The sequence below is a fragment of the Tetranychus urticae genome, chromosome 2, assembly GCF_039701765.1.
Source record: "Tetranychus urticae isolate SD_2017Ah chromosome 2, NJAU_TeUrti_SD_1.0, whole genome shotgun sequence".
Taxonomy (NCBI): Eukaryota; Metazoa; Arthropoda; class Arachnida; order Trombidiformes; family Tetranychidae; genus Tetranychus; species Tetranychus urticae.
Window position 1 is genome coordinate 16951831 of NC_142959.1, and position 16013 is coordinate 16967843.

A 16013-nucleotide genomic window follows, 5' to 3' on the forward strand; every position below is an offset into this window, starting at 1 on the left:
CATCCTAATCCACTTTCCTACCTACAACCAATACCAATCAAAGCACACCCTAATAAGGTCAAGAATTTAGTCTCATTATCATGAGATTATCCGTGAGATTTGAATGAATTTTATTCTTTATTGACCAGCAAAAAAAAGTAAACCATTCAAATGTATTAATAAATTCACAAGGTAAATGAATTTCCAAAAAAAACTCACATCAATTCACATAGATTTCAATCTAAGCTAATCCCAAATCAAATTGTGATCTTTAGAAGAAGCAAAAACCTTTAAATCTCTAAATATTTGCCCAAAATAACAATCTAATTGATAAAGTGACTTCTGACCACAAAAAAACACCAAACCATGAAACAATTTGAACCAGCAAATAATCCATTAATCACCTTTTTCCAAGTGAACATTACAATATTGTTAACAATTAGTTGATTATATAATTTAGTTGGACAAAAAACAAAATGTAAAAATCATTGACCATGGATAACAAATTAATCTCATGAGTTACAATAACCAATCATAAGACTGATACACAACCCTTTAGCAAACAAACAAAAAATGGTTAAACCTGGAATGGCCATCCATTTGCAATCCATTGACTAACTACTCGCATATCCGTAACCTGGAGCTACAATTAATAACATTGTTTACGTTTTCCAGTTTCCTCTGTTAATATCAAAATTCTTGCTCCATAACTTGTTTCCATGGTATTCCGAGTCGTCTTGTTCAATCTTTGACAATTTCACTTTTAATCATGTTAATGTGTTGACTCAATTTGAGAAAGCCTTTTTCCAGGCCAAATTGAATTAGCTAATTAAAACAATTTTTTGGTGAATTTGGTCTTTCATTTTATAGGGAAATCCTTGTTCAACCCTTTCAACTTTCCCTATAACTTTAAGGGTTAAACGGGTAAAAATATTTAGACAGAGATGATGATGATTATGATGATTATTATGATGATGTAGATGATTTGAGTGTTAGCACTTTCTCACGCTTCTTTTATTCATTAGACTTGCCAATTAGAGTTTTACCTGAATTTATATCTTGAACTTGAAATTACACTTATAATGATGATTAAGATTAATATAAAGGTGAGGATGAGAATTGAAGCAAAAAGATGAACAACAACAAAAAGTTGTGAGCAATAAAATTGTTTTTCTTTTTGCGTTAATCAACTTTTTGCTTGATAAAAACCCGATTATTAGTGCCATTAATAATCATTATTATTAATTATTATGATAATATCAATTCCATTGTAATTATCATTATTATTCATTTTAATGTTGTTTGCTTTACCATGAACTTATCACCTTTTATCGTTACTTTCATTTGTCCTTTTACTTCAACTTTTCAGGTTTTTTTGTTTTTCTGGTCACTTTATTGTTCCACCAATTTCAATATCTAATAACAGAACTAATCAATTTAAATGCATATTAATCATCGATAAATTGCTTGCAAATTGATTAGCTTATCAATTTAATTTCATTTTCTCATTCATTTTCTGTCAACTTGTTTTACCTTTTTTTTTACTTCAATTTTTTCACTCAAATTTTTACTTCTTTCTCGTCTCTTCGTCTTGCCATTGATAGTCATCAGTTGAATGAAATTGCACCAAAAATTTATCATTTTTGGGGAAAATTTTGTTATATTTTCTCTCATCATCATCATCAAGATGATTATCAACCCTTTAGATCTAATAATCTGTTCCTTTGGGCAATATCTTTTGACTTTTCATCATCATCATCTAATCATTTCCAACTCATTTAAACTTTACTCTTTTTTTTTTGCTACTCTAAACAACTTATAATTAAATGTACAAAAAAATTAACGTTTAAACATTATAATTATTTATCTTCTTGATTTTACCTGAAAAACTGAAAATTTCAACTTTCCAAATCAAGTTAATCAATTTTGAATAACTCAAACCATTTGACCATTGAGGCAATTAATTAACCAAAAATCATTGTTCCTAACCTTTTGCCTTGGATAAATCACCTTTTTAACCTAACACTGTTATTAGCAATGTCAGGTTGAAAAGATTTATCATTTATCCAGATTCTTGGCCCACCATGATTCAGGTAACTTAACCCATCATTTACTCCTCTTTTTGGCTAATAAATTATTCCAATTTGAGGTTCCTTGATTGTTGATTTGTTCAACAATTGAACGTTTGTCAATTGAATTGGAAAATGATTTTCCTGTTTAAAACAGTTTATCTCATGAAAAGCCAGGTGAATGTGTTTTTTTTGTTACAATTTAATCGTTGAACCATTTTACGATTGAAACCATTTTATCGTTTACTTTAATGTTACTTTTTTAATTTAATTGCAAATCACAATTGTTACCATTTTGTTTTACCGGTCATTATTGTGTGCACTATCAATTGCTATTAATCATTTTTAATCAACTTTTACTTGAAAATGCTGGAAACATTTGTCACTAAAGTTTGCCTTTTATATTACAAATTGAAAAGGTTACTTCGCACTCCTTTCAATAGCCAGAAGCATATTATTTGTTCATCAACATCATTTAAGAATCTCACTGGAATCATCTTTCATTTGTGAATTGGGCTTGGCTTTTTATTCAGTTAAGATATTCTGGTCACATTTTGTTTTAATATCCAGACATGAAATGGCCATCATCTGCTACTCTCAACTACCAGAAAAAAAAGATATTCAGTTGACCTTTTTGATTCTCTTTTTGACAATCAATTTTGGGTTTCATGATGAATTGAATATAACAGTTAATCTAATCTGTTGCTTGTTCCCTCAAAGGTCCATTATTATCCTCTTGGTTTTAAGACAATTTAAGACAATCATTAACCCACTGTGATCCATTGATTGTTAATCACTTGCCTTATGCGACCTTTAATCTGCTTTACTTATCCAAAAGGTTATCAAGTTAACTCTCAACAATTTGTTAAACTGTAAAATGTTTTGCTTCTCTTCCCATTTCATGGATCAAATTTGTTCCGTTTCAATTTAAATGTTACCAGTTTGATTGTTCATTTCAACCAACCTTTCATCGCTCATCATCATTATCATCATCAATTCATTTTAAATCAATCATAATCAAACTGAATCACAACTTGTTTTCATCTCGCCACCAACAAAAGTTGATTGTCAATGATTTCCACTTTAAATGTTAAAATCTTTCATCAAATCGTAAACATTTGCTCATTTCTTGTCCAAAGATAATCTTGAAATTGTTGTTTATCTCATGGATTACCGTTAATAGTTTACTTCGAGGTCATTATTAAAACCATTTGACTCAATAATAAGACCAAATCTTGTGATTTTGAGTAAAAAAAATGTAAACGTGTTTACGTTATTTTCATATTCAAAGACAAATAGATAGCTTTACATTACCATAGGAAATCAGGTTTTTTTTCAATCAATTTTACCCTCTTTTTTTATCCTGATTATCATCATTCAGTTTCTCCTTTATGATCACAAATATCGTTGAAATTTGTCTTCCAATTGAGTTGATTATTTTGTTTCAGAACAGATTTCCAACTTAAATCTTTTTCTTCTTTTTACCTTTTCTTTCAATGACAGTTTTGTACCTTCTCAAAGAGACATGAAAACCAATTAAAATGAAAGATTAAGATTCCTTTTTCTTCAGCTTTTACCCTTTTCTACCTTCATTTTCATCTTTTATGTCTTAAGACAAACACATATTTCTATCAACCTCAAATGCAGCTTCTCTGCTCACCTTGATTTATAGCCTTAAAATTGGCCTCCGAAAGATCATTTCATCTTCATTTCTCATTTCGCCGTATTTACTATCTTCTCATCTAACGTCCATTCAACCCTTTTCTTCATTTCTCTTCTTGTCATCTGAAGAAGAAAAAAAACGAAAAAAAGAAAAGTTAATTTCTTGTTAACTTGTTGATCATCTCACCATTGAATCTCCAATGAAAAAGGTAATTTCTGTATCTTTCAGAAATGAACAAAAATAACAAAATCAAAGTTGTTTTTGTTGGGCCTCAACATTATTTTATCACAATTTTACACGTTACACTGTTTTAAATTGTTTGATTATCCCTTTGATTACCTTTGATTCTTTCTTTTTGATTCGCCAGATAATTAATGGTAACCAATTGTAATTATCATTGTTATTACCTTTATCATCATCATTATCTTTATTTCATAATGAAATGTTCATGATGAGGATAATTTGAGCAACTTGTTTCTACCTCTGTTTGTCTAATGCTCATCTCTATTTAACCAATTATCATTTGATATTATTTTCTCACTCAATTGTTGACAAGACAATTATTGATGATCAACTTCAACTGATTATTCAAATTGGTGAAAAATATTTCTTGTTTACTGTATCAGAGCTATTTTTACCCATTCTCATGATCAATAATTACAATGATGGTTAATGAAGACCATGATGCTGATTGCCTTGAGCATCTCTTCAACTCTTTAACCTAATCAAAGGGAAATAGTGATTTGCTCAACAAAACATATTGAAACAGTTCAACAAATGTTTAGCTAATTATTTATCAACTCGTTCAGCTGCTCATTTCAACCCTTTATTCAGTATTTTAACCTTCTTTTATTGCTAATTGTCTTCAAAATTTACTATCATAATTATCGCGACAAGCAATTAGTTTCATTTTAAAATCTGGAGTTTGATTTATTAAATATTGGTTCAGTAAAATGTTGACTAGAGTCACTTTGGTTCATATTGTAAGGTAAATATCAAATGATCTTGTCTAGGCGACTCAGTCTTTGCAAATATTGGCTCTAATTTTAGATCAAATTTTGATGAATCTCAAGATTCAATGATTGTTAATCAAACAATTAGTTGAAATGTTCAATTCCTATCTGTTGATCAACATCTTAACATCTCTTGACTTGAAGATGACAATTGTTTTTGTCTTTACTTTGGTTTTGAATGAAATATTGATATGTTTTTGATTCTCGATTCAAATTGCAATGATTTTGAATTGATTGAGTTATTTGGATGATTGTTGGGAATTATTGTCTGAGTCTAGATGAATGAAATTTGCGTGAAAATCAATTATTGAGTAAATTAACAAATTATCCAAGTTTCATAGTTAATAACTGATTTCAATCTAGTAACTTGATCATAATGATAGTTGACTGTTTCAATCATTAATTATATGATAAAGAAAAGAGGTTCAAATCAATCCATCAATTTGATATATTTAATGCTCACAGGGATTTCAGGGTAATATTCACATTATCGTTTGTTTCTAAATGTACCTTTACAATCCTGTTCATATTGATAATTATTTAACCAACTATTAATACAATCATTTTAACCCCTTTTAACTCACCTTTTTTATCTTTATTTTATTCAAATTGAACATCATCAGGTGAACCCTGTTTCATTGCATGGTGTGCATCGCATCTTTGATTAACACCTTGAGTTATAATTTACAGATAATTATCAATTAATCAAATTAATCGTTGTTCAAAAAACAACCAAAATACAATGGGACAAAAAGGATTGTTACTTTGATTTATATTAACCATCTTCTGTGTGTTTTCAAATTAATACATTATCATTAAGGTAGAAAAAAGTTCCAATTCAGAAAATAACCATTTTCCTGTTAAAAATAACTTAATGTCACAAATCATTTTATTTTTCAACCCAAAACACTAATTACTCTAATTAATATCTTTCACCATTTAATTAAGAGATCAAAGTTGGATTGTCCAAGTAAAATATTGAACAATATTTTCAATTTTTTGAACATTAACCTTTACTTTGATAAGCATAATTAGATACATTATTGATTGATTATTGTGAGACATGAAAATTAACCATCTTGACCAATCATAATTAACAATAAGACTCGCCATTCAACTCAATCAACCATTCAACCTTTCATCACGATCATCATGATGGATTAAAATGTGATTGAAAGTGAACCAGAAAAATCTGAAAATCTCTTGCAATATGAATCAATGTTTCTCTTAACCCTCCGTTGCTACTCTTAAAAAAAGTCACAAATATGCTACTCTTTGGACAAAACTGTCCGTAGCCTTAACAGAGTCCGTAGTAAGAAGTAAATGAGAGGCAAAAGTTGTAAAATGGGGTTGCGTTGACCCTGACCCTAACTTTTGACCAAAATTTTGTTAGTTCTCTTTTTTATTGCTTTTTTGTTTCTGTGTCTTATGTTTGACTTTTTTTGACTTTTCTCAAATCTATTGAAATTTTGAGTTTGCTTGAAATCTTGCTATGGCAGTCTATCTATAATTTTCTCATTCTCATATCAAAAAAACCGCAATAGACATTGAGATGCCCCTAACTGTATCTTTTAGAGCATATTTTAATCTATTGAAATCCATAATCAAAAGTTGGTGATATGAAGTTGGTGTAATAAATTTTGATCAATGATTGTTCAGTATTCAATGCACATTTAACTTTAATTGCTTTTATTGATAAAACCGCAATAGACTTTGAGATTTAACTAATTGTATCTATTCGAGCATATTTCAATCTATTGAAATCCATAGTCAAAAGTTGGGGACATTCAAATTTTTTTTATCAATCATTATTCAATGTTGAATATTAACTAAACCGCAATAGACTTTGAAATCAGACTGATGAGTTATTGTAGAGAAAATGTTATTGTATACTAAAAAGAAATCAAAAGTTGGGGACATATCAAAAATTTTGATCAATTTGAAAGGAAGAGTTCATAGTTTTAAACTAATTTAACCAAATTAAATAAATTCACTTTTGATTGCGTACAACTAAACACAATTTACTTTATTCAGAAGATTTAATCAGCCTTTCAAATCCTGATTGATCAGGTTCTTTTAGGATCACCTTAGAGTTCAACTGTAATAAGTCTTAGACTATTAGCTTTACTTCTAACCACAATGGTTGACCACAAAATTTTAAGAATGTTGTTCTGCAAGTCTTAGACTAGATTATCTGGACAGGTAATAGCGTACTAAAGCTGACCAGGCACGAGTCGTAAAGCTTAAATGATGAAACCAAATTCTAGCCAAAACAAGCTTAGAGTAGAACAGGACAACTCTGATACCAATATCAGGATTATAACCAATAGCTCACTAGCTTTGAGTTCCAGAAACATAGACTTAGTCTTTAACAGGAATACTTGAACTTCGAACAGAGGCTATCTTAACCAAATTATAAGAGCACTTAAACACAATTAGCTGCAAAGATGGAAAACGGGTTTTCTCGATGCTTTACAGGGGCAAGAACAAGTAGAAATCAGACTTAGTCTTTTTAGAAGGAAACTTAAGATTTAATATAAATGAAAATTTTATTAAAGTACTGTATTTCAAAGGTTCAGGAAGAACTTATATTTTAAATGTGTATCACTTGATTTGTTTTAAACAGAGTAACTTGACTTATGAAAAGTAGAAAATTGAACATAATTAATTAATGAAAATTCAAAGGTATTTATACCAATTGAAAACGGAAACCAAAAGAATAGAAAAATATTAAGGAAAAGGAAATTATATCAAAGTCTTAGACAAATTTAGAAAGTAACTTAGACAGTGATTTAGACAGAAACTGATAAAGCAAAAAATGTTTAGACTTAGTCTTTTTGATTACAAATTGTTTAACTGAAAATTGTGAAATGTGGGAAAGTCTTTAGGGATTATAATAAGTTTAAAACTTTCAACTCTTATCAATAACCTTGTGATGATGATTAAATGATTTAATTTGGTTTTGGGTAACTCTACCCTTCATATCCTCGGATCCTTGATTAAGAACCCAGAATTGAATTAAATCATTGAATTCATTCCTCGTTCCATCCTTCCAATTCTTTTAACATATTTGAGGCTGAGGCTGCACCATCATCTGGCTTTTGAGATTTCATTTCATCCCAAAGAGTATTATACTCATGATTGGGGTCCATCACTTTTTGACTTTTTGTTGCATTTTCCGATTCACTCGGTTCAGCAGACCTTTTTGCTTTAAGCATTTCGACTATCTTTTTGTTGCGCGATTGTGGAGTATCTCCTTTCGACTTTTTCACATCAGACTTGCACAGTTCAGCGGTTCGCTTGAGTATCTCGTTGTCTGGTAGGATACAATTATCATTAAACTCCGGGATGCGGATGCTCCTAGGGTTTCGTTTCCATTCATCAGGCCATGAACAAAAGCCTTTGGCTATTCCCTCCGTAAATTCATTTAGAAGACCTGAGGTTACTCGATTACCACAAGTTTGCTGGCAATTTTCGTTGTGAATACCTCCATGTACCTCTGCCATTTTTTCAATCTTTTTCCACTGCAATAAGTACATTCGCATGACAGTAGTAGTTTCCACAACTGGAGAATGAGGGTTAGCTGGAAGTGTGTATCCATGAAACCATAAGAAGGCGATAGCATGAATATTCATTGGATGCTCGATGTACGGCGAGTAATAATTGTTTATATCTCGAAGCTTAGGGTGTAACACCCGGATCTCATCTCGAGACAAACCCAAATTTTTCAGATGGTTAATCAAACCATATCCAATAACTTTCTTAGCGCAAGCCAAAAATTTGATAACTTGATCCCTTGCGGTGGCCAAGTTTCTCGCATACTTTAAGTCTTTGACTGTTAGACCATGAAATCGTGAGTCGATGTGGTCAACTTCTCGGTATTTGACAAATGTTTCATAGACCACTTCAAGATTACCATCCATAATAGCAATCCAACAAGGTCGAGGTCTCTGATAACCATTCTCATTGATGCGAACATTAAACATTGAAATCGAAAAGATCAATTCTCTCTCAGGGCAAGTTGCAGCCATTTCGTCTATGACGTTCAATTGATCAGCAAGCATAGGTGGAAGATTTGCATCAGGGCGATTCTGAAATGATTGTGCCAACTGAGTTCGTTTCCTGGTTCTAGTCATTACCGTTCTTTCTTTTGTAGAAACTGCTAGCTCTCGATAAATATTTGAAGGATTCTTACAACTCGGAAAGTTATCCTTTATCCAGTCTTGGACTGATTCTGCTTCTGCTGGAGCCATTCGTTCAAAGGGGTCAGCAAGTATGAAAGGCGATTCCGGATCATTGACATCATGCGAGTATAATACTAGAGATGATGTCGTTGAAATACTGTCTTTATCAAAATCGACATACTTGGCCCATCGTCTCCAAGTTTCAGATTCAGCTAACAAATAGTATGGAATTGTACTATTTCGGCAAGTTGGCCATCTTCTAGGCACATCAGGAATAGGGACTGGAGCACAACTAGGGAATCCAATCTGCAAAGCCCATTCTTCTCCTTCATCCAAAGGTTCAGTTGGATCGATCATTCGTTTCTTATTATTCCAATGATTTAACCCGAAATTCGCTTGAGTACGCATTTCTATCGGGGTTACCTCTTTTCTTTCATAACTTTTAATAAGAAAAGCATAGCAGAGAGCACGTTCATGCCACATTTGTGGGATAGTCTTGGTTGGCTCTTGCTTTTTGAGATGTACTGGCAGCAATGAGTTGATGTCCTTAGGACGTTGATTCAGCTCATCTCGAATTGGACCTGACATAAATGTCAACTGGAGCGTACGGTCAAATTTGAATTTGATTGGTCCTCTTCTACATTTTTGCAAATGGTGCAAAATGTTACAACTTAAATGCTGCTGCTCGCAAAACTTTCTGTGACAGCGAAAGCTTGCTTCCTTGAAAAATTTAGCAATTGCTTGGTCTTTGACCTCACCAAATTTCGGATATCCAAGAGTCTGTAAATCGACCAAACAATTTTGATTGATGCACATGAATCCATCCACTTGATTTACCTTTTCCAACTCCAAATCGATTGGCAGGGCTTGAAGCCATTTAGCACAACCAAGGCAGTAAATCTTGTTGCATTGATGACAACTTCTTGGATTCAGGGCAACTTGTTCACATAATATGCAAGTAATAAGAGTTTTAAACTCATGGAATTGAGGATGAATTACCTCTGCTGCTGTATAACCTTTTCGCAAGGTTCCAAATTTGACTTTATCCAGATTGTCCTCTACCACATTCATCTGGAGTTTCTCCTTTATGAATGAATTAAACCAATTCTTGTCAGCTTCCGATTGCTCGATGTCTTTCTTCAAATCATCTCGGGCATTAATGAAGAACTCTGGTTTGAGAAAATCATGAGGCTCAGCAGTTCTCTTGGGTGCAGGAAATTCACAATACCTTCGACCCTGATCGGCACTTGGTGGAGGGTAAGGACTGTTATCAGTGAAACTTTTCTTAAACGAACTTAGACCATAAGCCGTCTTTTCAGGAAGAGGATCATAATAATGATTCAATGCGTCTTGGACATTAGCATTGTCAAGGTGAATAATTGTCTTCTCAGAACCATTATCTCCTTCCATACCAGGCCATTGAAATTCAAAAGATTCATTACCTGTACCATTGTTATTAGCATTGTCACCCTCAATATTGCCAGACGTTGATGCCTCTAGGTCTATGACCGGAACAGGAACAATTTTAGCCAATTGTCTTCGCAATCGCATCGCAAATCTAGCGTCTTGAATCACAGTGTTAGCGCTGGCATACGATCCAGAACTTGAAGTTGAAGCACTTGATACCACTGATGAAGGCATTTCGATAAACAGCAGAACTTGAATTTGTTTTAAACAAGAAAATTCACAACACTTGAAAAGTTCAGAGTCAGTTAATTCACAATCAGAATGAAATCCTTTACAGTTCAATGTTAATTGTTGCACAGATGAATCACAATTTAGCTTATTTAAGCTTGCTGGGGTCAGACTTAGTCTTTGAAGCAACTTAGCAAGTTGAAATTTCTCACAATTTGACAAATTCAAAGAAACTGAATTAACTAAACTAGTTAATTTTAAGCACAATTCAATCAAGATAGTCGAAGACTGATTTAGATGATTGAAATAATCAGGACAATGAAATTTTAAACTTGAAAAATCTAAGAAAACTTGAAATGAAAAGGAATAGAATGATGACTGTGTCAAGATGTCAACTGTCTTAATCAGAAGAACAAGTGAAAGTGAGACAGTTAGTGTCTCCCCCAACTGTAATGCATAATGAGCGCGAAAAATAGCCAATTGCTTAATTGCGCTAATTTTAAAATCTTTCACTTTTAGTCTTAGACTTTTTTGAGTTTTTAAGCTCTCGAACTGGATTAAGTTTACTGAAACAACTTTTCTTTTTCTGGTCACTGGTCCAAGTTTTTCAGCATCTTGACCACTTATGACTGGATTATCTCGCATAATCTGTCTATTAGCAGTAATGTATTTTCGCTTCTTTCTTTTTCTTCTCTTTTTTGAACTTTGAGCTTGGTTTAATTGAGATGCATTTTCATCAATTATTGTTGATTTTTCAGAGTCAGAATCAATATTAACTTCCAAGCTATCAGGCAAAGTTTGATTTTCGGCACTTAGTCTTAGACTATTATCTGAAGCACTTTCTTCTTGATTAGATTCATTTAAATCAATTTGATTTAAATCTTGATTATCGGCAGATGCTTCACTTAAGTGTTCATTTTGATCATCTGGTTCAAATGTGTTATCATTTTCAATTAACAATTCATTTTTCAATTGAATTAACTTTTCAGGGATAATCCCAACATGAGGTCTAGTTAATTCCAAGTTAGAAGTAAATCTTTCTTGATTCTCAGGATTGAGTAAAAGTACTGATCCATGCTTCACTCCCATTACAAAAAATGGTCCAAAAAACTTATTAACCAATTTTTTGGTTGTTCCCAATGAAGGTGCACTATTTTTAACGTAACACAAATCCAAAAACTTGTAAGGATTTCTCTTAGTCACAGACTGAAGTCTTTCTTGATAATAACTTTGCTGCTTTAAAAGCCTTTCACGAGCCAATTTTCGGCATTGTTCAATAGTTTCACTAATTGTTGCGTTTAGATTCAAATGTAAATCGATTGGTTTCTTCAAATATCGGCCAAACACTAAATAGTATGGTGAGAATCTGTGAATCTTGTGGATTGATGAATTAATTGCAATAACGGCATTCTCCAATGATGACTTTAAATCAATTGTTTCCAAATTCATAATTGATGTTCTTAGTCTCTCTGCAATAGTTCGGTTGATTCTTTCCACGGTACCTTGACTTTGAGGATGATAGGCGTTTGAAACTTCATGTTTTATCCCCAACTTCTTCATATGATTTTCAACGTCCCCTGAAAGGAAGTTTCTCCCTCTATCAGTTTGAATAATCGAAGGAAATCCAAACTCGCTGAAATATTCATCCAAAAACTTTATCACAGTCTTAGACTTTTGATCTGGTAAAAGTTTTGCATAAACAAATCTTGATAGAGTATCAATCAAAACCAATATTACTTTCTTTGCTCCATTCTTAAATGTAATTGGACCTTGAGCGTCCATCTCCAATCTCTCCAAGATTGATTCAGGAACCGGTTTTAAACTTGGTTCTGCATAAGTAACATTAGATGATTTACCAAGGTAGCACTTTTCACAATTTTGGCACAAGTCTTTGACTTTCTCATAAAGTTTTTCCATCCAAAAACGTCTTGAAATCTGCAAATACGTTTTTTCCACGCCAAAATGTCCACCAAGAGGAGATTCATGTTCCTCTTTGAACAAATCTTTTAAGATTTTCTCGTTTATAACGATTCGATTAACATCATGACCAAACATTGGTTTTCTAAACAACAAATTATTTAGGAACAAATAATTTTTGTGCAGTTCTGATCTTGGATCAACAATTAGATTCAGGATAATTTTACTGATTTCAATATCCTCTAATTGAGCATCTTTCAGCTTCTCATTCCAATTCTCGTCAGACTGGTAATAATAAATAGTTTTAAACTGCTTTTTTACCATTGAATCAAGTAATTTGATTTCGTTGACTTCAGCTTCGTTGATTTCGATATCAGCTTCATTCTCATCAAAGTTGATAAACTTTATCCAAAATAAATCTTCTATGAAGTCTGCTTCAGGGTCTAACAATTTCGGAGACCATTCAGTTTGATACCTTGACAAACAATCAGGACCATGTTTGTCACCTTTGGTGTAAATTACTTTATACTTGAAACTCGATAGAATTATCTGCCATCTCTCCATTCGTTGATTTTTAAACTTTAGTTTCGGCAACTGGCATAATGCATGATGGTCTGTTTCTACCAAGAATTCACTACCATCCAAATAATGTTTAAACTTCTTGATTGCAACTAAAACTGCTAGGCATTCTTTTTCTGAAACTGAGTAACTCTGTTGATGCTTCGCTAACTTCTGAGAAAAGAAGTATAATGGTTTCCAATGCTTGACTTTGTCAATTGGAACATCTTTCAAAGATTCAAATTCACTCGGAATTTCTTGTTGAGGGTCTGCTTGAAGCAATATTCCTCCCACAGCTACATCACTTGCATCAACTGTTAGTTTCTTTTGCAATTCAGGATCAAAATGTACCAACATTGTTTCTTCAATCAAAGCATTTTTCAATTCATCTAATGCTTGATGATCTTGTTTGAGCATCTTGAATTTCCTTTCCTTAGAAATTAACTTATATAACGGCGTAGCCAAAGTTGAATAGTTCTTTATATACCTTGAAAAATAGTTGTAACAACCCATTATCGATTGAAGTTGTTTAACACTCGTAGGGTACGGCAATTTTTTCAATGCAGCAACTTTGTTAGGGTCAGGTCGAATCCCATCTCCATTGACAAGATGTCCTAACAACACTAATTCAGTTACACCAAACTGACATTTGTCGGTTTTGATTTTCAAGTTCCAATCACGAAGTCGATCAAGCACTAATCTTGTGTTACACAATAACTCTGACCAACTTTTTCCCATAACTGGAATATCGTCGAAATACCCCAAACATTCGGTATAGTTTAAACCATTCAGGACTGTGTTCATAAGTCGCTGAAACTCGAAAGGTGCACAAGCTAGGCCCATAGGCAACCTTTTATACTGGTATTTACCATCAGGCGTCAAAAACACTGTTTTACCTCGTTCAGACGGAGGTATCTCAATCTGGAAATAGCCTTGGTAAAGGTCAAACATATTGAAAAACTTAGTTCCTCTGATTGCTTCCAAACAATCATCAATTCTTGGCATCGGGTGAAAAATCACATTAGTTAATCTGTTGACGGCTCGTAGATCATTTAATAGTCTGAAACTTCCATCTGGTTTACCAATCAACATTGCAGGAGATCCACCAGGAGCATTGCTCTTTTCAACAATATCATGCTTAATTAATTCGGCAATTATCTTCTGAAACTCACGTCGTTTCTCAATTGTGCATGGGTACGGTTGTTGATGTGGAATTGTTTGATCTCCAATATCAATTTTTATCGGCCATTTCTGCCAAGGAACTAAACCCATATCAGACTTAGTCTTACTGAAAACTTGTTCGAACTCCATTAAAACTTCTAACAATTCACTTCGTTTTTCCGTATTCAGTTTAGGATCCATCCTTTTCATCAATCGTTCAGCTAATTGTAGCTCATTGTTTTCAATTTGCAAATAAATCGGCATTACATTCTCAAATTCCGGTGTCTTAGACATTTCTTGAATATAATGAAGTCGTTCCACTTCCATCTGTGGAAATTGAGAGTTTGAATTTAATTCTCCATCCATCCATGGTGAATACGGCAAACTATCAAGTATCAGATTTGCAACGGTCTCTCTGATTGTGTTAACAGAGGGAATTTCAGGCACATTTAACAATCCCCAGGATTCTTCTGCTGTGCAAAATCGGAAAGCGATCTCAGGGCTTAGCCATTCGCTTTCAACACTTTCACGTAAATTCACTTGGTATCTACCTCCATGATTTACCATTCCAACAAAATATACGTCGGCGAATCTATTACCTAAGACCATCACTGGTTCCAAATCTTTCATTACCTGGAACTTGATTATCCTTGTCTTAGACATTTTCGGATGCTTCATAATAGCATAAGCGGCTCCTTCAACAATTTGGCAGGCATCGGCAATTATACCTCGAACTGAAACATTCGACTTCATAATGAAGGCTTTCATTTTCTGGGCAAATTGATAGTCAATACACGAAGTACAAGCGCCAGTATCTAACAATACATCACCAACTTTAAATGTTTCCCTCGTTGGATAACACATAGTCAATCTGACTGTCGGAAAGTTTCTCGGTGATGGATCAATTTTGGTAATCAACTCCACTTGTTGATTATCCTGTTGATTTTCATTCATCATAAATGAATACTCTTTAGCTGGTGCTCTCGCCATGTAAGCATTGACAATATTAGTTTCTTGTACCAAATTAGCTGATTCCTTAGCCTGTGGCTGATTCGAATTTTGCTGGTTCTGCTGGCTTTGACCAAACGTTGGTGCATTAGCCATTCTTAACTGAGCCGGTTGAAATCGTTCAGTTCGACCTTCATTCTTGTTAGAATTAGGATTTTCACTGGTCTTAGACCTTCTGGGCTGACGGCATTCTCGTGATGAATGACCCAAATTGTTGCAATTATAGCACCTGAAAGGTGGTTTCACTGCACGAGTTGATGAGGATGCTGATGCTCCACTAGTTCCACTAGCATTAACATTAACGGCAGCATGCCTTTTATCATCTCCTCTCTTATCCTTGTAGGATTCCTTACGCTCAGCGCGTTTCCTTAACTCAATGTTGTATTCATTAACCAATGCGGCGGTTAAATCTTGGATGTCATGTACTGACTTTGATCGGAACAATGAGTCTTTGACTTCTGCTGGCAATCGAATTAACACATCTTGTATGAATTCTTGAGGTGAAGGTTCCCCTTTGACTTTGATCACCATAGTCTCTAACTTTCTGATAAATTCAGCAGGGTGTGAATCGAAATTCCACTTACATTGGTGAAACTCTGAAGTTGCCTGTGAAATTACCGCTGGATTTCTTAACTTGTCTTCCAATGCAGAAATATAAGTTTCACTTGTGTGCGTTTCCTTATCTAATTGCTTAGCAAAAGGTAAAAAATCGTAGGCCATTGCTTTCTGTAGCACATACAATTTATCGTCATCATGACAGCGTTCCAATGATAATATCCTTTTAATTGTCTGTAACCATTGCCAAGGATCCATAGCATCTTGAGTA

At 33.3% G+C, this 16013-nt stretch overlaps 1 protein-coding gene across 1 annotated transcript in view; it reads left to right on the top strand.

Moving 5' to 3' along the window:
• ApepP (Aminopeptidase P) overlaps positions 1-16013 on the top strand; it is a 37385-nt gene that overhangs the window by 1736 nt on the left and 19636 nt on the right. The window lies entirely within an intron of this gene.